This window comes from Belonocnema kinseyi, chromosome 1, assembly GCF_010883055.1.
Source record: "Belonocnema kinseyi isolate 2016_QV_RU_SX_M_011 chromosome 1, B_treatae_v1, whole genome shotgun sequence".
NCBI classification, from domain to species: domain Eukaryota; kingdom Metazoa; phylum Arthropoda; class Insecta; order Hymenoptera; family Cynipidae; genus Belonocnema; species Belonocnema kinseyi.
The window spans coordinates 146,946,046-146,972,410 of NC_046657.1; positions in this window are offsets into that span (position 1 = coordinate 146,946,046).

The window sequence follows — 26,365 nt, forward strand, 5'->3', positions numbered from 1 at the left end:
AAACGTAGCAAATGGAAAAGTTTTATAAGAGAAAGCGATCGCGTAACATTTTTATCTTTATTGAAAGCTATAATATTGCAAAGGTCACCTGTACCAAAGTAATGTATATACATTTGAATGTCTCACAATAAAAAAAAAACAATTATTCACACATCTGATATAAACCTGGATTTTTACAATCTCATCAGAAAAGGCATGAGATTTGTACATAATTTGCGCCCTCCCCGCTTTTTTTTAATTTTCACGTTTTGAGTCCCTCTGAATCCGAAAACCACGTTTTTACGAATGTGTCTGGCTGTATGTTTGTCTGTCTGTGAGAACGATAATTTTTGAGAAAATTAATCTATAATATTGGTCTTTAGTACACTCTTTTATAGCTGAAAACTGAAGGTCAAGTTCGTTAGCAAGCCACTTTAGATAAAATTTTAAAAAGTGAGCGTATTTTGAAAATTGTTACCACTTTGTCAAGATTAAAAAATTATCTATACAGTAATTCTTAGCACTTGAAAAGACGAACATTCTCTCCTGAGGACTTTTTTTGATAAAAAAAAGTTACCCGAATTACAGCACTCACACAATTAAAAAAAATTAAAATCAAAATTTAAAGATAAATAACGCACAATCTGAAAAAATTAATGTAAATGAAAAAACTTTCTTTTTTAAAGCCCTGCGAGATTATCATAACAATTTTATAAATTTTTCAACAAAATTAAAATTACAATTTTGACGGTACAAGAAATAATGAAAAATAAAAAAAATCCATTTTGCAGTTAAACTATGCAAGATACGACAAAGAATGAATTAATAAAAATTGTACAACGTATACCGATCTAAAACTTGGTCATTTTTCACATTTTGATAGAACGCGTAGTATCGAGTCACTCTTTCGATATCTACAAATTTATTTAAACATTATTTCGAAAATATTTTCCCCGAAAAAATTCCTAATTTATGAACAACTGAAATCACAAAAACATATTATTATATTTTTTAGCGAATGACGGAAATTTTTAACAAATTTGTGATATTTCAACTATCATAATGGGGAAACTCTAAAATATTATTATTTTATTAGTTAAACTCTGAATGAAAATTTCAGTTAGTGAAATAATCACGAATTTAAATGTTGACAGTAAGGAAAACTCAGTTTTTTAAATGGAAAAACCGTACAGAGTTTTTATTTAATTTTTATAAATTAAGTTTTAGTTATTTGTTAAAATAAATTATTTTATATGCAAAAACTTTTTTAGTTAATCGCATAGTTTTTTCAAACATGGAATTTGGGATATTTTAAAAATCGATATCAGGATTTAAACAAAAAAAATTTTTTCACCAAAAAATAGTTTGGGGAAAATTTGTAGATCTTTTCTAAACGAACTGTTTTTCTTCTTAACATTTTTTTGTCGTATTGAAAATTTTTATTTTTTTCAACTAAATTTTTCTGACATTTTTTTTGCAAACTATCGTAAGTCACACAACGAGGTAAGCTAATTTGGTTGCATAACAAATAATTAGTATCCCTTCAATTTCTTTTAAATTATTTTTACAAATATCCAAGGAATTCAAAGTGGTTTCACACTCATTTCGTAAAGATTTCAATGATTTCCCAAAGTTTTCACAGAGTTCCCAAAGATTTAAGATAAATTAAAAATATTTGATAAAGATTCCAATATTAGAGAACTGCGAAGAAAAATTGGGGGTTATGCGTAGCATAAATAGGATAAAGGACAAGAAGCTTTTTATCGATCAAGATTTAACAAGGAAGGAAAGAGATGTGCCGAGAAGGATAATCGACAGGGCTAGGGAGGAGAGGAGTTAAGGGAAGGCAGCGAAGGTAGAGTATCGGAAAATAAAAAATTGATAAGAAAATGTGGGTATGCAACGAGGAGAAGGAGGTGTTGAAGAAAGTGCAGGGTAATTAGTTTCGGGGAAAGTAGGAGGGGTTGGGGTAAAGCAGGGTGAAGGAGTGTTAAAGGTGCTCTACTGGCACGTAGCAGGGATACAGAAGAAAGATGAGGATTTCTGGAGGTATATTCAGAAATTTGATGTATTTTGACTGGTAGAAATGTGGGTAGAGAAAAAGAAATGGGATAAAGTAGAGCCAAAGTTGCCAAGGAGTTATAGGTGGAGGTTACAGTAGGCAGTTAAAGTAAAGAGGAAAGGAGGGGCTAATAGGGGAATAATAACAGAGAGTAGGAATGGATTAGAGAAAGGAGTTCAGGGAGAGGAAAAGAGGAGGGCGTGCAAATCAGGCTAGTAAATATAGAAGGGATAACATATAAGTTTGTGACTGTATAAAATAAGTATGGGATGGAAAGGGCTAAAGAAAGAGTGGAAGACTTACTAGAAGAGAGAGAGAGAGAGAGAGAGAGAGAGATGAGGGTATGATAGGAATATGGGGGGGGGAGGGCATTTAATGCGAGAATTGGGGGAGGGACTGTAACGTGAAGATGAGAGCTTTGGCAGACAATCGAAAGAGAGGATTACATGGACGAGAGAGGCGATAGAGAAGTATCAGAAGCAGTTGGACAATGTAAGTTTTCATGGGGAGTCGGTGGACAAGATATGGAAGGATCAAAAAGAGAAAGTGAAAGGTTGTGTGGAAAAGAAGGTATTCAGGAATAAGAAGAAAGAAATGGTGAAGCTGTGGTGGGATAGAGAATGTAAAATGATAAAGAGAAAAGTGGAAGAGGAGTACAAGGAAGTGGTAGGGAGGAACCACGAAAAGGGAGGAGTACGTAGAAGTGAGAAAGGAGTTGAGGGTGATGTGTAAAAAAAAGAGCAGGAAAAGGAAAAGAGCTGGAAGAAGAGTTGAGAAGTGTAAAAATAGAATGGACGTATGAAAGATAGTTAATAGGTTAAGGAAACGTAGGGTGGGGATAAGTAAGAAGATAGGGAGTGACGAATGCAGATAATTTTTTAAAGATTCATTTAAGAGGTCAGATACAACGGAAGAAAGATTAGGGGACTAAAGAACGAGGGAGGTCCATGAAGAGGAGCCGAACGACGAGGAGATATAGAAACATATAAAGAAGTTGAAAAAATCTAAGGCAACAAGTCTAGAACGGGTAGAAAACGAAGCGTAATTGTTTGGCACACACGAGGTACGTACGAGGCTGAAGAGGCTAGTGAAAAAAGTATGCAGGGCGTAGGGGTTTCCAAAAGGGTGAAGGGAGGGGTTAATCGTACCACTGCACAGTGGCCAATTTCCCGAAAAAGCTGTCCAAAAGTCTAGTTTTTGAGGTCGCTGATTACAAATTAAAATTTTTTCCAAAATTCAAAATGGCGGATTAAAAATGGCGGACGTCTTATACTCAAAACAATTCCATTTGAACAATACTTTGTATACTTTAGTTTTTGAGGTAGCTGATTAAGAATATGAAATTTTTTTCTAAAATTAAAAATCGCGGATTTAAAATGGTGGACGTGTACTACTTAAAACATTTTGATTTCAATAAAATTTCATATGATTCAGTTTTTCAGGACAATAATGACGAATCAGATGAATCATAAAAATGTTGAACGTTTACTGAGTCTAATTCTGAAACGAGAAAAAGAGTACACAGCTTACTAGTAAATTTATTGTTCCTGTCTAAAAAATAATTTTTTTGCAACAAGGAGAGACATAGTTTCAAAAATAATATGAGATTTGAGCTTCAAAGAGATTTTATTTCTCCTAAATCGTAGAAAAAACAGAGTTTACATACAAGTATACAAGGTTCGTCAAAGAAAAACACAAACTATTCGCTGCCAGACACGTATTCATCTGCCGAATCGAAGCTGACACTAGCGGTGTCTGAGTTTACCTCAGTACTGGTAATAAGAACAGAAGATAAAAATTTGATAGCTTCTGATGACAATTTTTTTTTGGGTAGAATCTATCTAAAACTGGAAATAAGCGGGTCAGAGGGCACAAGCAATCAATTAAAGATGTTCGCAGTTGTTTGAACAATGCATAGAAAATTTGACGGCGACTGCACACAATGGCACTTTTATTTTCTGAAATCACTAAGTCTTAGATATTAAACCGTTTATCACAATTTCTTCGGTATAAATTGACGATGGCGTTGAGCATTAAATGTCTAATGACAACTGAATTGAAAAATGCATTTGTAAGTGTTGTATGGAAAAACAAAAAACAGTCAACTGCTCGACACGTCAGCCTGGGTCGTATTCGCAGCACAAAAAATTGTGGAGAATTTGATTGTTGAAGAATATCTGGTTCGTGATTAAAGACCAAAATCTGAAGCTTATGAAATTATTTTACATCCTTATGTTTTAATATACTATCATATACCGATAGTTGTCCAGCTTTACCGGAATATCGCACTCGCTGCAGTAAGTACGGCTAGCTAGCGCACCGGCCAGCTTCAGTCCGCAAGATATTAAATGATGTTTCATGAAATATCGTAAATTATCACAGCTGCTTTTATCGTAAATTGAAAGAAAATACTTTCTTTTACATAATAAAAATGGTCTTATCGTGAAACTCTGCGGAACTTCTAACTATTTTTATGGACTTTTATAAAGTGTCAACACGAAAAAACTTGAGGTCTATAACTGTGTTTAAAAAAAGTTTTTACGCAGCGAAACTTTACTAGATGAAAAAACAACATACAATTTACTGTCTATACCTACAAAAACACTTGTTACTGAACGCGATCTGAAAAGAGCCACTAGAAAAGCTGTTATCACGTTCAAAAGACGTATTACAAATCTAGGTTTAAGTAGCGTGACAGATGATGCGTCCAAGAGAGGTACTTTGACTTGCTGTAATGCTGAATGCCTTCCCAGTACATTACTGATATGTTGCCAAAATGAGTAAAAAAATACTCCTTTATAATTATGAATGGTAGTTTGCACGGAACGAAAAATTTTTTTTTACTTTTGGCCAGCTTTTTCGGGAAATCACCACTGTGCACTGTATAAGAAAGGGGATAGAGAACTAACCAAAGGGTGCCAAAGTATACGCATTTTTGGTCGATCTAAAAAGCGCGTTTCCTTCGGTGGAAGGGAGCAGGTTATGGGAGGCAATGGTAGAGAGAGGAGTGAAGAGAGGCCTGGTCGAGAGTGTAAGGGATTTATATGGGGAGACGAAAGATATAATCAGAGGAGTGGAGGGAATCTCTGAGGGTTTATGGATGGACAGGGGTAGAGTCAAGGGTGCCCGCTTAGCCTAACAGAGTGGAGTTGTTGGGGCTGAAGGCAAGTGAGGAGGTAAATAGGATACAGTAGAGGTATGTGCAGGGGATGCTGGCTTTGGCAAGAAATACACCAAACTATATTGTCAAGAGGGAGACAGGAAGAACAAGTCTGGGGATTATAAGGGGGAGTTAAGCGTGTAAATATAAGGAGAAATGTTTGGAAAAGGGGGGAAGTAAACTGGAAAGCAGTGTTGGTGGGATAAGAAGAACAGACGTAGGTTTGCGAAGATGGAGGTGAAAGGACAGTAGCATGGGTGAAAGTTGTGTTGGGTAAGATCAAGAAGAAGAGAAGAAAGCAGAAGGAAATATTGGAAATAGGAAACGAAGTTGGTGTAAGAAAATTGTAAATATTGGCATAGCGAGAAAATAGCTACAAGCTTGCAAGCCCAGGGAAGGCGAAGCGAGGAAAGCTAAGCTAGAAAAGCGAGCGGATTAAATATAAAGTGTGCATTGTTATCAATTTTTAAGAGGTAATTGTAAGAAAATTCTGTAAAAAATAGAAGTGTAAGCAAGTCAATTTTTTAAGGCCAACAGGCCAACAAATAAGCATTTATCTACCAAAAAGGTTTTGAAGGCTTTCCAGTATTCATCCTAGCTAAACTTAGGACTGGGTTCAAGAATTTTAACGACAAGCAAAATAAAAGTTTTTATTTTAAAAAAATTGAAACGATCCGATGAATTAATTATTCGATTTAATTGGCCGTCGATGGTCGACGTCTAGAGGGGGCATTACAACGTATATCTCCTAGGGCTCTGCCATCTATTAATTCATTACCTGATTATTAATCACCTACTATGTTCTAATTTATTAGAGTCAGTCATTTTTAAATTTTAATTTGGCAGTTGCATACTGCCAAAACCAGCATACGATTTTGTACTTTACAAAAATTACTTCTCTGTTTCTTGTTTCAGGAGTCTACAGGTTAATGCTTCACGCGATGACAACCCTTCTTCTAGCGTTCTTCCACCTGGATCTTCTAACTCTCATGAAAGAAATCGTTTATCTGCCAGATTGAGATCTCCCGACAGATTTTCAATTCCTGCTGAACCACTTCTTCGCCCCGGAACTTCAAATTCTCTTGATTTAAATCGCTCACCTCCCGGGTCTCCTGATCCTGCCACGCTGCTTTTCCGTGCCAGGTCCTTGTCACCTCATGCCAGATCTCGTCATTGGCCCGTGCTTGGATATAAGCCTGAAGAAATTGAATTTATTCGGCTTATTTGGAAATTAAATCCTCACCAGGTCTTTGAAATTCGCAAATACACTTTCCCTCCCGACAGCCCGCTTGAATTGAAAGGAGCAGGTGGTGTCCCTGCTCCTATGCCATCTGGAGAGCGACTTGTTTTAGCAACGCGTAGTGGTGACATTCTGGCAATTTTTGAGCGTAATAATTCACAGCTTCGAGGAATATATATGCGTTATCATGGCAAAAAATTACGAGCGAAAATAAATATTCACAGCGGAAAGGTTGAAAAATTAGACACAGATGAAATCCGTGTAACCCCCACAGGAAAAAGTAACCCAATATTAAAGAATTTTATAAGGGTGCATTTAAACGATATGTAAACTGATCTGTAATTTGTAGACTATGATGATAATGTAAAAATGAAAATACATTCGAACTCCAAAGATACGAGTTCCAAATATACGAGCGCTCCATATATACGATAGTCGGGAACGATCGTTCCCACGCATTACCTCCAAAACCTCAACGTTGAAGGAGCGGAAGACCTTTTCACGCTCATATCCTCAGAGCTCCCGATTGCCGAGCTTCTCGCAACTTTGGAGTTTTAGTGTACCTTCACTAATGAATGAAGTAATTTGTTCTTTTTTAAAGGAATTTTATACTTTGAATGCTACGAAGAAAATTTTGTTGTGGAAAAGCAAAAAAAAACAAGAAATTTTGGTCGATTAAAACTACAGAAATTTCAAGCACTAACAGCTATTGTGAAAATTTTCATTCAATATACACAGAAAGAAATTTCAAGAGATTAATCCACGGAACTGCTCCCTGATTTGATCACATCTCTGATGCTAGAACTAAGTTCTCGGAACCCTTGATCTTAAAGCAACCGTCTTTGATTTAAAAGAAAAGGTGTAGAGATCTTAGTTCTCGTTCGAAAGATGCGATAAAATCAAGGAGTAGTTCCGCAAATTATTTTGATTTTTGAAAGTTTATGAATCCTTGAAAAGCTTCAAAATTTCATTTTAGAATCTTGAAACATCTACATGTTGTTTTTCACTTACTGAAATTTTTAATTAGTTTTTATGTCAGATCTCATTCTTCGCTCGCATTAAACTTTTTCTTCATCACATAATAAATATGCATTTTGAAAAACTGATTGCCATATGAGAATTGTTGCATGTATAAGATTAATGATGAATATGATTTTGATTGGATATTATAATTTTCAAGTTTTTGTAATATATGAAATAAAAGACGCATATGCTACCATATGTCTTATTTTAATTATTCATTGAAATTGCGCGAGCCGACACAAATTCACTACCGACAGCAAAGTTGCTTTAATATTTGAATCCGATTTAAACAAAATCTAAAAGAAGATTAGGTCAGGTTCACAATTTTTTATTTAATTTAGTTAACTGGGTACAATTTTGAGGCACAGCTCAACAAGGAAATCTACAATGGAACGTTTAATTTCTTAAATAATAAAAGAAAATATCAAGATCGCAAATTAAATTAAATGTTTATCACTTTATTTCAAACCTCAGAACACTTATAGCTCTACAAAAATCTCTTTAAAAAAATCAATGAGTTTACCAAGCTCTGGAATTTCTAACGAAATAAGCAAACAATTACGTATTCACTGAAAGGCTCTGAAATCCCTTACTTGCTTCAATAAGTCATGATTCACCGAATGTAATGAACCAAAATTTACGCTAAGATCGAATCCACTTTTTGCTAAGAAAAACACCAGTGAGAAATCACGCACCTACTATTATCCAGCTCAAAATTTACCCAATCCCGTTCGGCTCAGTTCAAAGAATTAAACAAATACATAAATTTTAAAAATTCATAAATTTGAAGAAATCAGAGAGTTAATAAAATTGAGGGAATTTAAAAAATTAATCCCAAGAGTTCATCAAATACAGAGAATTTGTATAAACCAAAGAATTCAGATAATCCAAGGAATTCAGAGAAATCAGTTTATTTAGATTGTTTAGAGAAGTCACAGAATTCACAGACTATGTTGTAGCTTGTAACTGATGTCAGTTTAAGGCAATCTCATTACACAATATAATTTAAGACAATGTACATGTAAAATAAAATATTGTTTGTGATCAATAGTTGGAAATTAACACCTAAGTTGAAAATTACAATACTCAGGTGAAATACGAACTGCTATGTTCAAAATTAATTTTCTGAATGTCCGTTCAAGCAGCATCCTCAAAAGAAATATTTTAGGTCTACTTACCCCCCCCCCCCCTACTATATTTGAAAACATTACTCGTGAGTAAATTTAATAAAATCCGTTAATTAAATAAACTCCGTCAATTCCATGAATTTCGTGAGTTCCTTTGTTGGAATAGATTCTTTGAGTTCTTTGAATTCTGTGAGTTACATGAATTTCGTGAATCACGTGAAATTCTTGAATTACACGAATAAATAAAATTTCATGAATTCCATGAATTACTCAAATTTCAAGAATTCGTAGAATTCCATTAATTCTGTGCGTTTTATTGAATTCCGTTAATTTCTTGAGTTATATTGCAGGAACTCCTTAAATTACACAAATTCTGCGAAATCAATGAATTTCATAGATATCGAGCATTTCAAATATTTCGGGAAATTCCGTGACGTCCGTAATTTGCTTAAATTTCCGAAGTTCCGTGAATTCCTTGAATAGGGCGTGCGAGTTATGACAGAGGATTTTTGTTTAAGTTATCAGTTTCATCATCGTCACACACACAGACACACACTTTTGTTTCGAGCGTCCAGGTCCATAAATTTCAAGAGTTATATGAATTCCTTGTATTCCGCGAATTACGGGTGTTACATGAATTCCGCGAAGTCCGTCACTTCTGTGATTACAGTAAATTCCGCGAATTTCTTCATATCCGAGAATTCCATAAATTTCATAAAGTAAGCGTACTCCGTGAATTTCGTGAATTCCATGTATTTCGTGAATTTCGTGAATTCATAAAATTTCGTGAATTCTATCAATTTGCTGAGTGCCATGAATTCCGCAAAATCAGTGCATTTCGCGATTTAAGTGAATTTGATTAATTTCGCGAATTCCTCGAATGCTATGAATTTCTGGAATTCAATGAATGTCGCGAATTCCGTGAATTACATGAATGCCATAAATTTTTCGAATTCCTTCAATGACAGGAATTCCACGAATTTCGTTATTTTCATGAATTACTTTAATTCTTAAATTAATTGAATTCCATGAATTCCTTGAATTAAATCAATTCCATGAATTCCACACATTTCGTAAGTTCTTTTATTTCCATAAATTTCGTGAATTCCTGAAATGCCATGAATTCTGTGAATTTCATTATTTTCGCGAATTTTTTGAATTCCTTTAATTCTGTGATTTCCTTGTGCACAATTCTCGCCCCATAAACTCGCTAATACATGTATTGGAAATCTAGAAGGTTATTTTACGATATACAAAACGTACAATATATGTATTGCAATTTCGTAATTCCAACACGTTGTTTACAATTCTACCTTATGATTGTATGGTAGAAGTCTTGTGAAAGTTTTGTCGAATTCCAAACATTTTCAACAGTGTTAGACTGCAAATAGGAGTAAAAATTAAAAAACCTAATTTAAAAGAAAACGGTACAAGAAACGAAAAAAATTAAGACAAAATTTGTTTAACCAAGAAAGATCTGCGCGCTGATTATAAACTCTTGTTACAAAAAAACTTGAAAAGAAAAAATTAACTTTTTGGACGCAAGTTGCAAAAGCCATTTAATAACAAAGCTGTTGTTTTTGAAGGTTGGGTACGATTTAACTATTTTACTTACAACCGCATATTACTAATATTCACAAAATAACTTTTATGCTTCACATTTTATACAAAATGCAGGATACACGTTTCTATCATTCATATGCCATCATTATCAATGAATATTAATTTTTTTTTTAAAAGATAGAAAATATTGGCTCATATAATTTATTTATTAACAAAAAAATCAATTTTAGTTTATGCATTCAGTTGTTGACATTTCTTATTATTATTACATAATATACCTGTTTTATTTATAGAATATTACAAAATAAGTAAAAAGAAGGTCTAATTGATTATGTCAGTGAAATATTTAACTTTAAACCACTTTTTCTGTAAGAAATTTAAGAATTACCGCTTTTCACAACACTTACTGGTTGAATTCAGTGAGTTCGGTTGTTTATTCTCGTTTTTTTTTCGTTTTTTCACGGCAGTTTCGTAAATTGTCGGTTTTCTGAAGGCAAGTCTTAAACGTGTAATGTTTGAATTTTCGTTATCTGATCGTGTCGTTTTGAAACGTGTAAATCTGAATTTCACCTTCTTATTCTTTTCTTTTATCGTTTGTTTATAAATGAGGAAAATTATATTTAACTCTTGACTACGATAAATGTTTACAAATTGATGTTTTTTTTCCTTATTGCTACGCGCGAATTTAATGTGTTGGTGATTTAATCCGGTAAATTTTAAGCTTTGGCTTCTTTGAAATTGTGGTCATTTATTTTAACTGATTCGCTTGGAGGGGTTTCTTTGAAAGATTTAGCTCTGCTTTTATATTTGGAAATGCTACTTTTTATAACAATTTGTATTTTTCAAAACTATCATTTGCTTATTGCTAATAGATATATACCATTCACTTTGTCAGCATCATGAGTAACGCGGGAAGCAAAAGACAGCGGGAGGCTTGTTTGGCTTCCTCTACTCAAGAAAGATGCGGGTTGATTTCTTCTGTTGCATGAAATGGAATAAAATTAAAGTAAATAATAATTTTTGTTTCCTGATTGATCCTGGAAAAATCCGGGAAACTCCAGTTTACTGTGAATTCCGCGAATTGTGTTAGTTTAATTAATTGCGCTAATTAGATTAAATCGGCGCGTTTTATGAGAGCCGTGAATTTAATAAATTTCTTGAATTCCGTGATTTCCTAGAATTCCATAAAATCATTGAAATCAGTGAATTATTTTATTTTAATTAATCACACAAATTCATTAAATTCCACGAATTCCTTAAATTCCATCAGTAACTCAAATTCCACGAATTGCGTAAAGCCCTTAAATTCTGCAAATTCCTTGAATTCCGTGAAGCCCTTGCATTCCGCGAAGTCCTTGAATTCCATGAAGCCTTTGAATTCCGCGAATTCCTGGCATTGTATGAATATACGCGCTGTATATTATATACAAGTGCAGTGTTGCAAGACTTACGGTGATTATCGTACATGTACGGTAATTTTGAGTAACGCAGGACTGACGATTACGTTACAAAATTACGATAATTGTACGGAAATTTCGATGAAGTACGATCTTAGTTTTGTGTAATAAATTTAGTTCTCTTCCGTAATACATTTTAATCTCCCATCATATTTCTTTGAAAATCCCAACTTTCTGCATTTTTTACTGCATTTTATACCAGTGGGTACGATTATTGTGTGCCATATTGCTTTATTAAGTATCGTAATCAGTACTATAAATTTCTGTATCCAAGTGTGATAATTTTATGGTACATTTACAACCACAAATCTCATATAGAAGTATTACTGGCTGCTGGACTTTTGTTGTAAAATTCCAATACTTGCGAGATACCATACGAATTTCAGCATTTGATATCTGAAACATTATTTATTGTAGCATTACCTTACGTTTCGGAAATAAACTTCCAGTATACTTGGTGGAAGTTTCCAATATGTATATAACCTGTGCTAACAATTTTAAGGAATTTTGACCTGAATTTTTCCCCAAAAATAATTCAAATATAATGTAAATATCTTAGAATGATAAGATTCAAGCAGATAACATATATGGAAACGAGTATTAAATACCTTGCGTAATCTGCAAGAGCATTCGAGTATTCATCGCTCACAGACTTAATCACATTCGTTAATAATACATTTATCAGTTATTTAATTAATTTACAAAGATGATGATTTTCTATACCCTCGTTGCACTCTTGGCGTTTTTTCTCTATTTCATTGGTAAATATCATATAATACATTTTTAACCTAACGTAAAATTTAAAAAAATGAAGCGATTCCATTCAAATCAATTTCGGTGTGATGTGGAATGAATGGGAATGATTTTATATGTTCACGTCGTCCCACAGTGGACCAGGAAATCCATAAGTGGCAAAAATTCACAAAGCAAATTTAGCCCGGTAAGAAGACGTGCATTTTTTGCAGAAATTTTATGCTGGTTTTCTATTTCTTTAATAAAAAGCACTATGGACCTAAAGAATTGGAAATTTAATCTCGCAATAGATTCTTTAATCGATCAAAATAATTATATTCTGAAACAGATATAACATTTAAGAAGGTCTCTAGCTTGGTCCTTATTATTGAAATAGTTAAACATTAATATAGAAAAATTAGAGCGAAACCTATTTTTCCTGAAAACGTGAACTTTCGTTCCAGGTAGAGAACGTTTCATTACATTTTGAGAATTCACTACACATGATTATATAAGGCAATAAGGAAATTATTTATATATTATATAATTTATATAATTTAAGTTTTTAGGCGTAGCGTATGTGCTTTCACGGAAAAGAAACATACATATACACTAGTTCTGAAGTCAGCACATCGTGCACTGTCAAACGTTTCTAAATTTCCATTTGCGAATTGCACACAGGCAATACGAATTTACGATTTTTACTGGACGGAAAAGATTAATACTCTGTTTCTTTTTGCAGAGTTGATTTCAGGGTTCGATTGTTTACGTAATGGGGACCCTCTTCCTGGCTTTTCTCATCCTTGTACTCATCGCTCTCCTGAAAGGTCCGTTTCATCTGGTAGACCATATCCTTTCGCGAGCTCTCCGCGGCTAGCGGAGCCCTCACTACGTGCTAGGTCTAGATCTCCCCCTCGCAGGAATTGTTCTTGCTTCATATTTGGATCTGACCCTGACAAAATTAGATTTATTCGGCTTATTCCCCACAAGAATCCGCACCGGGAATTCGAAGTTCGCAGATATAATTTTCCTCCCGATACTCCAATTAAATTGAGAACAGCAGGTGCTCAAACTGCGCCCGTACCAACTAAAGAGCAACTGGTTTTAACAACATCCACTGGTGACATCATGGCAATATTTTGGCGTAATAATAAAATGCTTCGTGGAATATTTACAGATGATATTATTTTAAGACGGGTGAAGTTTAACATTTACAGCGGTGCGATTATCGAATTGACCCGAAATGAAATTGAGGAAACTCCCATAAGCATCAGTCGCCCGATTTCAAAAAATTTCACCATACGTTGTGTTCAAATGTAGATAAAATAAAGTACGCTATTTTGAATACTTATTCAAACCCTATCCTTCTTGACCACAGATTATCACTGAAACTTGAATCCTTCACAGAAGATCAGAGTCAGAACTTCAAACCTACTTCTCGTTTTTAAGCAAAAGTGTTTTCTTTGAGTTCATATGATAAATGACTATGGGGTTTTCCACGTCGCTGGCAAAACTCAAGAAATCGATTTTAAATATCTTGGGTTAGCTTAAAGAGAGAAAACTGTTCAAAATTTCTAATTAGCGAGGCACTGTACTGGAAAGGGGAGAACCACCTTCACAGCTAACCGCTTTTGATAAGACGCAAATTTGAGAGAGTACATTGAATTTCATTCAAAATGCATTTTTTATAGCACATATTAGTTGATTGTTAGCAAGAACTTTGTAATAAACAAATTGATAAAATTAATATAAAATTAAAACGATTTTTATTGCTTAGGCAATATTATTCCATTACATATTATTTCTGAATAAAATCCTGGTTTTATAGGCACAGAAAAAATGTGTGTAGATTGAACAAGCTTATTTGGTTGAATTATTTAAATATTTGTTAGCTCAACAAAATGATCTTTTAGACTTTCCAAAAATATGATGGATTTTAGAAAATAGTTTTGCTAAACAAACTAAATATATGCAATAAAATAAAATTATTTTTCACCGAGCGACCTTAACTTTGATAGACTAAACAAAATAGTTTGTTGAAGCAATATTTTTTTTAAACAAACCTTATTTCGTTTAACCAATCATAATTAATTTTCTGAATGATCGGTAAATAGATAAAAAAGTGCTAAATTAAAAGATTTCTCTTAAATACTTTAAGCTACTTTAAATACTTTCTTAATTACTTCAAAGAATGTGTTTAGGATTTGAAATATGAAATACAACGAATAATAAAATTTATGAATCATTTGAGTTGAAATACATCTATAAGAGATCCTAGGCCCCATATATAAAAAATCTTTAGGCTCGCAGCGCCAGCCATCTTAACCAACATAACCCTTTTTTAACTTTATTTTATTTGATAGAAATAAAAATAATAATAACGATTACAATTTAGAGAAGTTATTTTAGCTCGAATCCACCATACCGAAATAGTCGTCAGCTGCTCGTCATAAACCAAAAGTGAGGACATGCGTGGCAGCGTGTTTCGTACCCTCAACAAAATTCTTTGTTATCCTTAACAAAAAGTTCTTAAATCTGCTCGACAAAATTATTTTATTGCTAGAACTTTTTTTCAGTGTAAAAAAAGGCCATATTTAGCAAAAACCCTAGCACATGGACCTTCTATCTGCAACCTGAGCAATGCAACCAAATCAATGCTGCTATAGCCTAATTTAACTTAAAAAGCCAAAGGAATAATACAAATGGTGACCAAATTCTATCGCAAAAAGTAACTGATATGCATTGCTAATGTGACTAACGTTCTTTTTAATTCAAAGAAATGCAGTGAAATAAATAATAATTTGGTATGAATTTTAATGAATTTGGAACGGATATATAATAGTTTAAAACAAATTTTCAAGAAATTCTTTTTTGTTCTGTCTTACGATATTTTTTTATACTTTAAATAATTTCAATAAGAACATACTCTTTTAATCCCTACAACTGTATTACTAATTGTGCGATCAAAAAACTTTGTATGATAATTTAATTTTGCCTTGTGAAATGTCATATAAGTTTCATGATGCGAATCATGAAATAAAATTCTTACTGGCGCTTACACATTGAAGCGGAGTTGTATGGCTTTATATGAGCTTATAATAAAGGACTTAAATGCTACCTCAGAATCTAATAGCGTATTCGGTTATCCTGCACTGGTGCACTCCGATCTGCACCGAAGCAGGTCTAAGTGAGATGGAAGAAGTAAGAAGAAGTAAAAGGGAGCAATTGGAGTCCTCTTGGAGTACACCAGTGCAGGATAAACAAATGCGCTATAAGCTGACCCATTTATATGCCTTTATTTCACCTGGAGTTTAAAACAAGGTGTACAATAGATTTTCGAACACAGTTCAAACGTCATATTAAATTAATGTATAAAATCCTTATCTCATTAGTTACTTGACTTATTCCGTGACTGTTATGAAAACCTGGGCTCACACGAGAAAAAGTTTTAAACAAAAATAATAAGTGTAAAATACTGCCGAAGGTGTTCTCACGTTGGCATCGCGGTAGGGCTTGAGCTTTCCTATCATGCATTTGACGGCTATTTCGACTGTAGTATTGATACTTATAGGGTTTCCCATGCCAGACAGACCGAGAACGTTAAGAGAAAGGGACTAAGAGGAACATAACATCAGTTGAACGACATCCGCCAACCTGTTCGAAGTCATGTACAAGTTCTGTCAGATTAACTGCGAATGACAGTAGGGTCGAGGAAATGCGAGATATTGGTCTTGCATCTAAGGTCTGCATCTAGGGCCTTCAGAGTAACTCGTATCCTACAGATGTTTAGAATGCCAGCTGTGTATAGGGTGCACAGCTTCTGGTACAAATACATGAAGGTTTTGCATCCCGCTCTTTTACGGGCCCTTTAAAAATTTTGGAGTTTCCAGATTGCAATGACCAATTCCTGATTGATAGTGTGTTTGTGTTGCATATAAAACAATACAAAGCAGTTTTTATAAATAACCTGCGTTAACTTCCGACAGGCGTATGCCTCATTACCCCACAATTCTTTACTTGAGGTCCCTAAAACATTAAATATCTGTCCGCGCGTCATCAACTTTCTAGATCACTGTACGCACTCGTGGTGCACAAGGACTAAATGTTTTTGTCTGGGGTGATAAGGGATACCCGGTTCTTGTCCATTTAACGAGAAATGTTGCAAACTTAAAATTTCAATGCACTATGGAATTGTTAAGCTTCAAACGCACTAACTTCGATTTTCAATAACACGTCCTATAGATTTAAACTTGACGTGGGAGTAGCTGTGTTTCAACTCACTTACCTTCTGTAAATGGATGACATTAAGGTTTATGCAAAGTCCATGGAGTTCCATGGAGTCATAAATTCACCAGTGATACCGAAAGACCATTTTCTGATTGATGCGATTGCTGATGAAGAATGGTGCAGGTAGTTTGGTACACTGCATACTTCAGTTTGCCTTAGTCTGGTTTCAGCGTCTTTCATCGATGCGCAGAACATCATAAAGGCAATGAACACCTATACCATTCTGCTCCTAATATATGTGCTTTTTTGGTTTGGTCACCTGAACCATGAATCCCCTCGAGAGGGTCAACAGAATCATTCGTGTGAAGATCTCTGAGCAACGAATGTATCATGAAAGGAAAGCTGGTAAAATGATAGTTCTGCTACACTTGCTTGGAGACAGAGGGATCTCGGATGTTTGTCGATTGTGTGACTCTCAGGTTATGCAATATCGCTAATGGTCAGATGCACGTGCTCAGTTCGTGAGAAGACATCAGTGTTCCCCTTAATAATGACATGAAGCTCCGATATACGTAAACAATGACAGGGGCTAAAATAACTTTCTATGGCCATGCCGCTTACACGGCAGATGACTGATAATCACATTTTCAATCTTTGAATTTTGATTTTTGACTTTAACTTTTTCCTTTTTACATTCTCATCCTAATGATAAGGTATTGGTTTTATTATATAATGTCACGTCGTCAGTTTTCATCAAATCTCCACGTTTTGAGACCCATTGAATCAGAAAAACCGATTTTTACTAAAGTGTTTGTATATCTGTCTGCCTGTAGTCTGTATTCTGTAGGCACGATGACTTTTGAATAATTGATAAAATTGGATTCTGCTTGAACACAATTCTTAAGACCTAAAAAGAAAGAACAATTTCGTAAATCAGCTATTTTGGAACAAAATTCAAAAGTGAGAGCGTTTTCAAAGTTTTTGAAGCTATTCATAGGACTCAGACACTCAAACAGTTTATCATTATGACTTTTTTATATGAAAAGAAAATTATCAGAGTCCTTTTGCGTGTGTGAAGTTGTTTGTTTGTTTCTCGCAGCTTAATGAAAATAAAATTATTATTTTGAATCATTGGTCTAAGCTGTTTGCATTAAAACTATCTTTCGTAAGAAATATGGACCTGTATAAATGGGAACACCAGTATGAATTTTGGTTTCTTATGGGGATCTCCAAGATGAATGTTTTGATTCCTATAAAGGGGCACTCCTGTATGAGTGTTGCATGCCTATAAATGGGCTTTTCAGGTTAAATGATAAAGCCCTATAAGAATCTCCATTGTGATTATAGGATCCAATGGATGGTCTCTCCAGCGTGTATACTCTCCAAACATTTTCACGAAAAGGATGATCCAAACATCTTTATCAAGAACAAGAGCAGCAACCTCCAACATCCTACTGCTTTTTCTGATTTGCTCCTCCAAGATCTTGATCTCTGGAATCTAAATTGACTAATTCCATGAATTCTATAAATTCCTGTAAGAAAGTCTATTGTCTTTTACGTGGAACAAGTATCCTGAGAAATGATTTACATTTTTGTTATTGACTTTTTTTGGTTCAACAGCTGCCGAGATTCTAGTTGCCAATATGATACAGAAGTGTTACTGGCTACTTTAATTTAATTGTAAAATTCCATTACATATGAGGTTCCATAGTTGTAATAAGTAATGAACCCAACCGTAAAGCTATAACTTCTTTGCATCAGCGAAGTAACTCAGCAAGTGCAATTTCAATATTGCTGAACATCGCGCGTAGATCAATCTATAATGCCATACGCCGATTTAATGATTTAGGCACAACTAATGACTGACCAGAAGTGGACGACCATGCATTGTAAATACTCCAGCCAACTGACAGAAGATGAAAAAGTGACTGCTTCGAAATTCACAGCGTTCCATGCGTCAAGTGGATAAAGATCTCAAATGCAGTAAATCCAATGTCAGAAGAATCGCCAAAAATGATTTAACTTGTAATCCTGACAAGCTGCAAAAAGCTCACCTGTTTACGGAAAAAATAAAAGCCTCTCGTTTGTAAAAGTGCAAAAAATTGTTACGCTTGGCCGCAGCTGGAGGACATCGTAATGCTTTGTTCTCTGACAAGAAAGTGTTTACTATTGAGTGACCTCATAGTCATCAAAATAATCGAAAAATCTTGCCTAAAGGTCCTTTGAGATCTAAAAAAGTAAGAACAGTCAATAGATCACATTTTCCTGCTTCAGTGATGGTTTGGGATGGAATTTCTGCAACAGGAAGGACATTCATTGGTGTTTGTCGAAAAAGGAGTAAAAATCAACCTTTCAACAAGACTGGGAACCAGCACATAGCGCGAAAGCGACGAGGATGCAGCTCTGCGAAATGTTCTTCCCTGCTACTTAGGGAAAAGATGTGTATCCGTAAAATTCAACGGATTTGAATTTACTGGATTGATCAATTTAGTCTGTCTTGGAGAAAGAAGTTTTCTCTAAAGACCACATCAGTGTATAATCGTTAAGACGCGACCTTTCTCAAACTTGGATGAAATAACCAAAGGAGAGCTCACAGCAATAGTGAATAATTTCCCAAAACGCTTTAAAGCTTTTAACTCTGCTCATGGTGAATATTTCGAGATGTACCAATAATTTATTATTAATGTGTATATGTAAAATTTTTTAGAAAAATAATTTTCGAATACATGAACATTTTACATAATCATGCTTAAAAATATATGTGTTGGAACTTTTGAGGCACCCTGTACATGCGATAACGATCTTAAGAAATTTTACCGACATATTTTCCCTAAAACAAGTTCTGCCGTTATGTAAATATTTTAGATGTAAAAGATTTAAGCAGATCAATTATGAGCTTACGCGTTTAAAATACCGTATGTAATCTAAAGGAGCTTCAGAATATTTCTCACTGACAGTTTTAATAAAATTTTTCAATTATTTTTCGAGAAGTTTTTCAATTCTTTGGAAAAGATGACGACTTGCTTTACCCTCATCATATTCTTAGCGGTTATCCTCTATTCTATTGGTAAATATAATCATATAATAAATTTGTAACTGAAAAATATTTAACAATCCAAAAAATTGAAACGATTTCATTTGAATTAATTACAGTGGAATTTAGAAAGCGTGTGTATTCTCAATTGGAATTCGAAATTGAAGTGCTCTAAAGTGCACCTTAGTATACTTCAAGTGCAGAAATTTTTGCACTGAGCAGCTTTCCACGTTGCAATGGTGACGTGGAAATGTCTACACGTACGTGGTGGGATGGTTCCATATGCTTAGGTCGCGTCGTTTCACAGTGGACCAAGAACCACCAAAAATAACATTTTTTAAAATTAATTGTTCTTTTGGAAAACATACTATAAGGGTTTTTTTGTCTTCAGTGCAAATTTTAGAAAGGAAATTTACCCTTGTGAGAAGATGTGCATTGACAGGCATTAAAAATTATATAACATATGACAGAGAAGAGATTCGTTTGATTTTAAAGTATTATGAATTTGGTCGTGGGAGGAATTAGTCGAGATTTATCTATGTACTTTGAGTTAGAATTGAATTAGAATTGTTATGTATTAAAATGTTGACAATTATACTTCAGGAAAGGAATTAAATTGATTTTAAGATTCGCTCTCGCTTCACAGAATTCAAAAGGAATAACTTGCCATTAGTTTCTACCACTTTACAGAATTAAAATGGATTAATATTGACAGAAATTATAATAGGAATAAGAAGGATTGAAGTCACATAAAAATAGTTTTGCTTCATGCAAATTTAAACTTTAGTGGCAGAAAACGAAATTCATTTGGATTCAAAACGTTGTGAATTTGAACATATTTGAAATAACCTCAATCTATTTTGATGCACTACTTTCTGTTTCTTTCAAGAAGAATCGTTTTTTCGTAAGATTTTTTTACAGAATCTTTTGGAAGTAGACATCCGAGGCTTTACATATAACTTTTTAAATAAAGTAGAAATTTAATTAACAGTGTTTTGACAAAAATTATATATTGGTTTACTATCTTATTAATTAAATAAAAAAGGCTACGGCTCTAAATAAATGGAGACCTCAGCTCGTAATAGACTCTCTAAATGATAAAAACAATTACATTCTAAAAAAGATATAACATTTGAAAAAATCACTAACTTGGTTCTCATAATTGAAATGGTTAAACAGGAATATCGTGAAATTAGAGTGTTGACAACTTATTCGGATCAAAATTATGTGAGGCAACAAGAAAGTATCTACAATCAATTTTCTTCGTCCACTTTAACAAAATATTCAATCATCACACTGTTAACGCGCAGCGTATATCCTTTCATAAAAAACATACATAAACGTTAGTTTCGAAGTCGCCACAACGTGCAGAGTCAGACATTTTTGAACTTCCATTTTGGAATTGCACACAGTCAATACAAGCCTACATTTTTTACTTTACAAAAAAATTAATACTCTGTTTATTTTTGTAGACTTGAGTTCAGGGTTCGATTGTTTACCTAACGGCGACCCTCTTCCTGGTGATTCAAGTTCTGGCACTCACCACTCTTCTAAAAGCTCGATTTCACCTCATAAACCACATTCTTCCGTTACGTCTCCATCTCTTGCCGAGCCTTCTCTTCGTGGCAGGACCAGATCTCCTTTTCGTAACCATTCATCTTCGTTCATATCTGTATCTGACCTTGAAAAAATTAAATATATTCGTTTTATTCCATACAAGAATCCACAGCGGGAATTCGAAGCTCGAAGATACACTTTTCCTGCCAATACTCCACTTAAATTGAGGATAGCAGGCGGTAAAACTGCGCCGATGCCAACCGAAGAACAAATGGCTTTGACAACATCTTCTGGTGATATTATGGCCATATTTTGGCGTAGGAATAAAATGCTTCGCGGAATATTTACAGAAGCTCCTACTCTAAAACGGGTGAAACTAAACATTTTCAGCGGCGCGATTATCGAACTGACCCGAAATGAAATAGAGGAAACTCCCATAAGCACCAATTACCCGATTTCAAAGTGTTTTACAATACGTAGGGATTTAATGTGAAGAATATATGACCCACAGTAAACATCGAGATTGCACCCCCATAGTAGATAGGTGCTGTTTGAAGATTGTGTACTCTATTTTAAACACTTTTTCTAACACTTTTCTTCTCGCTCACAGATCATCACTCAAAGCTTGAATCTTTTATAGTGATATCGCAAATTCAAGCTTTCTGCTTCCTTCTAAATAAAACGTTTTCTTGGATGTCGTATGATACTCGTCTACGGGTTGTCCCCCGTTGAAGGAAAACCCCACGTGATCGATTTTGCATATTTTGCGTTATCTGTTGGATAGGAAACTTCTCAAAGTTTTTATCACTTAACGCACTGTGCTAAAAACAGAAGAACCGACCTCACAACTCACCGGCTCTGATAAGACTCAAATACGTGAGAAGACATCGGAATTTTTTTAGATTTATTTATGATAAGTATACATTGATCCATTGTTAATTAGACGTTTATAATAAACAAATTTCTGTAAAAAATACAAGATTTGGAGAATTTTTATTTCTTAAGGATTATTATTCCTCGTTACATTCTTTCTAGATTAATGCTAAATACTTTTAACTCAAAACGAACTGACTCTCAACTATATACACAGTTTATTCAAAAAAGGACTTCTGTTCGAGTGTCATGGACTGGAACGCGGATCATGTGCGTGCACGGCTTGCAAACAATCGTCAACTAAATGCTGAAATGCTACCAAAAAAACTTTAAATTAGTGTAGGTAGTATTCACAGCATAGTGCATGACATTCTCAGTCGAAGAAAACTGTGCGCGATATTTGCACCCCATTCTCTGATACAAGAGAAGAAACTACAGCATTCAAACAAAACTTAATTGTGGCTCTTTTTCGCATTGCTCAAATTGTGCGACACTAAAAAATCTTAATGATTTCAAACGTTAATTCCGCACAAGCAATTGAAGTGATTGCGATAACCCAAAGTGCGTTAGACTCGAAATCAACCACAGTAAGTATTCCATAAAAAGACTAAACTGTATCACCTTAAGCACGATCAGAAAAAAATCAGTCCCGGAACTTTTTTAACAAACTGGTAAAATAACTTTACTGCCATAGTGCATACGATACTTTACCTGACATGGGCAGATTAAGCGCGAATTTATCTGCCCCAGGACTGGAAGTAAGATGACACTTAAATGGACCGCGATGAACGCACGTGGAACGACGTTATAATTCCAAAATCGATTTTGTATTTCAACGTAGTTCTTAAATAAATTCTTCTCACACTTTTCTTCCCATTCTTCCTTCTTGCTGTCACTTTACGTGCCGCTTGTCGCAGTACAATGAAGTGCTATTTTACTGCTGCTTCGCAGGCAGGAAAAAGTACTACTTTTCCTATTTTAAATCAAGAAAAATTTTTTATTTCAAAAAAGTGTTCCTATTAAATTAGCTTGGTATCGAAAATAATTCACGGCTATTAGTTAAAACGACATCAGAAGTGCGACCAAAAGAATATCGTTTCGATTGTTATACTTGGAAAAAAAGAATACATTATCATCAATTCTCACTATTTATCATAAGTATTTACAGTGCATTCAGAAAGTTGGGGGAGGAATGTTTTTTGAAGCTTACTTAAGGCAATACGGTTTAGTCTCTGCAAGGAATAATGACTCTAGTAACTTTGAGTTAATTGATATCACTTTAGTCGATTTTTTACAGTGTAAGTTGAGAATTAATAAGATTTTTTAGTTTGTCAAAATTTCGTGCTGGGACAAAGAACCGCGATTAAGTTTTTTTTTTAACTAGGCAAAAGGCTGTGACCAGCGTATTAAATGAAATCTGTTGTCCTCAATACACGCTTTTCTTTCTACTCATGTGTTAGCGAATGGGATATAAAATTCGATTGCACTTTTCTTTTTCCGCGAACGTGTTATACTGTAGTGTGAACAATACATAAATAATTTTGAATTTCTCTGATAACGTTCCAATAGTCAGTAGAAGATTGTTTGCAAGGAGTTCGCTCACATGTGTGACATTCACGTTTGCGCTAGAGACATGTAACGGATAAGGCGTCTGTACACGGAACTATAAAGCCAACCAATCATGTGCAACCTGTCGTGCTGCTGCGTTCCGTGACGGTATTTGCTCAAGGGCTTTGCCAGCTGGTGTAGCTAGTGACGTACTTGTCTGCATCACTGCTCAGGCAGAAGCAGCACGAGAAGTTGTATGCGATTGTTTGGCTTTATGGGTTGGTGCATGAACGGCACGTCAGTGAGACGTATTCAGCGCACTGTCACAGGATTTTCTTGTGGAAACACCTGTATTTAGGATTTACTCTATAATTTCCGCTTAGTTTTAGTATGAGCGTACCAGTCAAAACATTGATCCCCATAATGCAAACATTTCTGTAAGCAATTTGTAACATATTTTACGTTTCTGAAAAAGTTTTGCCTAGTAAAAAAAACTTAATCGTGGCTCGTTGTTTATTTCCCAAAAATTTGACAAAGCAAAAATCCTAATAATTTCAAACGTAGACTGCGCGCAAGCGACTGAAGTGATTGTTATACACCGAAGTGCGTTAAACTTAGAATAAACCAGAGTAATTATTCCATGTAGAGACTAAACTTTATTTTCCTAAGTAAGCTTATAACAAAAACAGTCCACGCACTTTTTCAATGCACTATGTACTTTCAATTCAATTAAATGTATTTTGTCAAATGTAATGTAAAACTATGATTATTCTTTCCTAATTTAAACCAATCAAGTAATTCGTATGAAGCAAAAGTATTTTGTAATCTAATATTTGAAATATTTGTATATGAGAATGAGGTGATAAATATACGAGGTTTGACTCCTTGACTTTGAACGTAGCGAACGTCTAAATACCATAATTGCCGCGATAGCGAATTTTCATCATGAAGAAGTCAGCTGAGTAGATTTTGGAATTACTAACACTCCGTAGAATGCATGGTCTATTTTTCGTTGTGACATCAGCTCGGAAGAGTAAAATTCAGTCGGCGAATTGCGAAATTCAAATTCTCTGACAAAACCTCGTAATAGTTAAAAGACTTTGACTCACCTGTTTATAATAAACTTACCGATATTAAGTTAACTCAACAGAAACAAAATGCCTTCGCCAACTGCATCGCGTGCGGCATCTTAGTGGTCCGAAATCAGCTGTGTAGTTTAATAAAGTTAGCAAATCTGCTTTAGTAGTACCTCAGTGCCTAGGAAATCCCGAAAAACTATCAATCGTACATTTTTAAATGCATACGGTTCCTATCCAGGATCAAATATCCACAGTGGTTCCTATGAAGTAACTAAGGTTCTATCAGACACTTTACTATTTTTCTCCCGTTGAAGATCACGGTATTCTTTCACTTACTCCGACTTCTCAAGAGAAGAGATTTAGGCTCGATTCTGGTCCTGAACGCCCTATTCCGGAAACCGCGTGCAATGGAATTATCATCGTTGACGATTAGGTTATATACTAATAATAGATACCAGCCACTTACCTATAACCGCCACGCATCAGCAGCGATAGATCGAGGACTCCACGGATGGTAGTCTCGGGTCCCGGCTTCAACCTTCTGGCTCACAACACAACCGACTGACCAATCTAATTCTCCGAAAATAAGCCTTTTGATTTTTTGTTCCTTAATTTCTTTTCAAAATTATTTTTAGCTTATTCAACAAAATTTTGTTTGAATTTTTAGATAAATCTGAAAGACATACAAATCTACATTTTTTGCTAAAAAGTCAACTAGTAACGCGCTTTTTCAATTTATATTCCTTTATTTAAACAACGAACGTTTACGTAAGCAACTTCCATCCACGAAAATGGTGCTGGGTCCCAATAAAACAACCAGGATATGGGTGCCCACTAGGGTGGTCCAAAAATACGTGTCGAATTTTTTTTCATGCTAGAGGGCAATGATCCCTCGATTTTGTTACAAATCCAAAAAAATTAATTACTTTTTTTTTAAATATACATTTTAATAGGTGTCGGTTTTAAATGGAAGTTTCCAAAGTAAAATGCGTGGGGAAAAATCACTTTTTTTGAGTTTTTGGAATAATATTTTAATGTTTTGAAAAATGTGACGGGAAAGTATAGAGGCTTGTAGAGAATCATTCAGTTTATTTTTACTTAAAGTTACTTATATTGGTCTATTAAAATATTTATCAACATTCGTTAATTAATTTGCAATTATGCAAACAAACGGAATTTGTTTGATTTTTTTTGTGAAAATTAGTTTTTTTTCTATAAATTATTATTGTTGGTCTACTGGAACCTTTATTAACATTGGTTGATTAATTGTATTGTATTTCAACAAATGGAATTTGTATACATTATTTTTAAAAAATTTTTTATTATAATTATTAATATTAAGTTAGTGTGATAAAAATTATTACTATGCGTCTGGTAAAACATTTAACGAGACGTGTTAATTAATTTTTAATTATGTAACCATTATGTAAACATTCATAAAAGAATTAAATATCAAAAAATACATTTTTGTAAATCATCATTATGAAATAAATTAAAAAATGTTAATATATTTAACGTACTTCTGTGGCGTGCAGATTTAAATAAATAGTAACGAATTTAACAAATTTTTAAACTGAAATAAATAATGGTTCCTATTGCCAATTCAAAGCGTTTAGAATAAAAAAATTTTAATTTGAATACAAAAATCTCAAAATTGAATGACTTTAGATTAATATGTCCACGAACAATTTCAAAACGTTACAA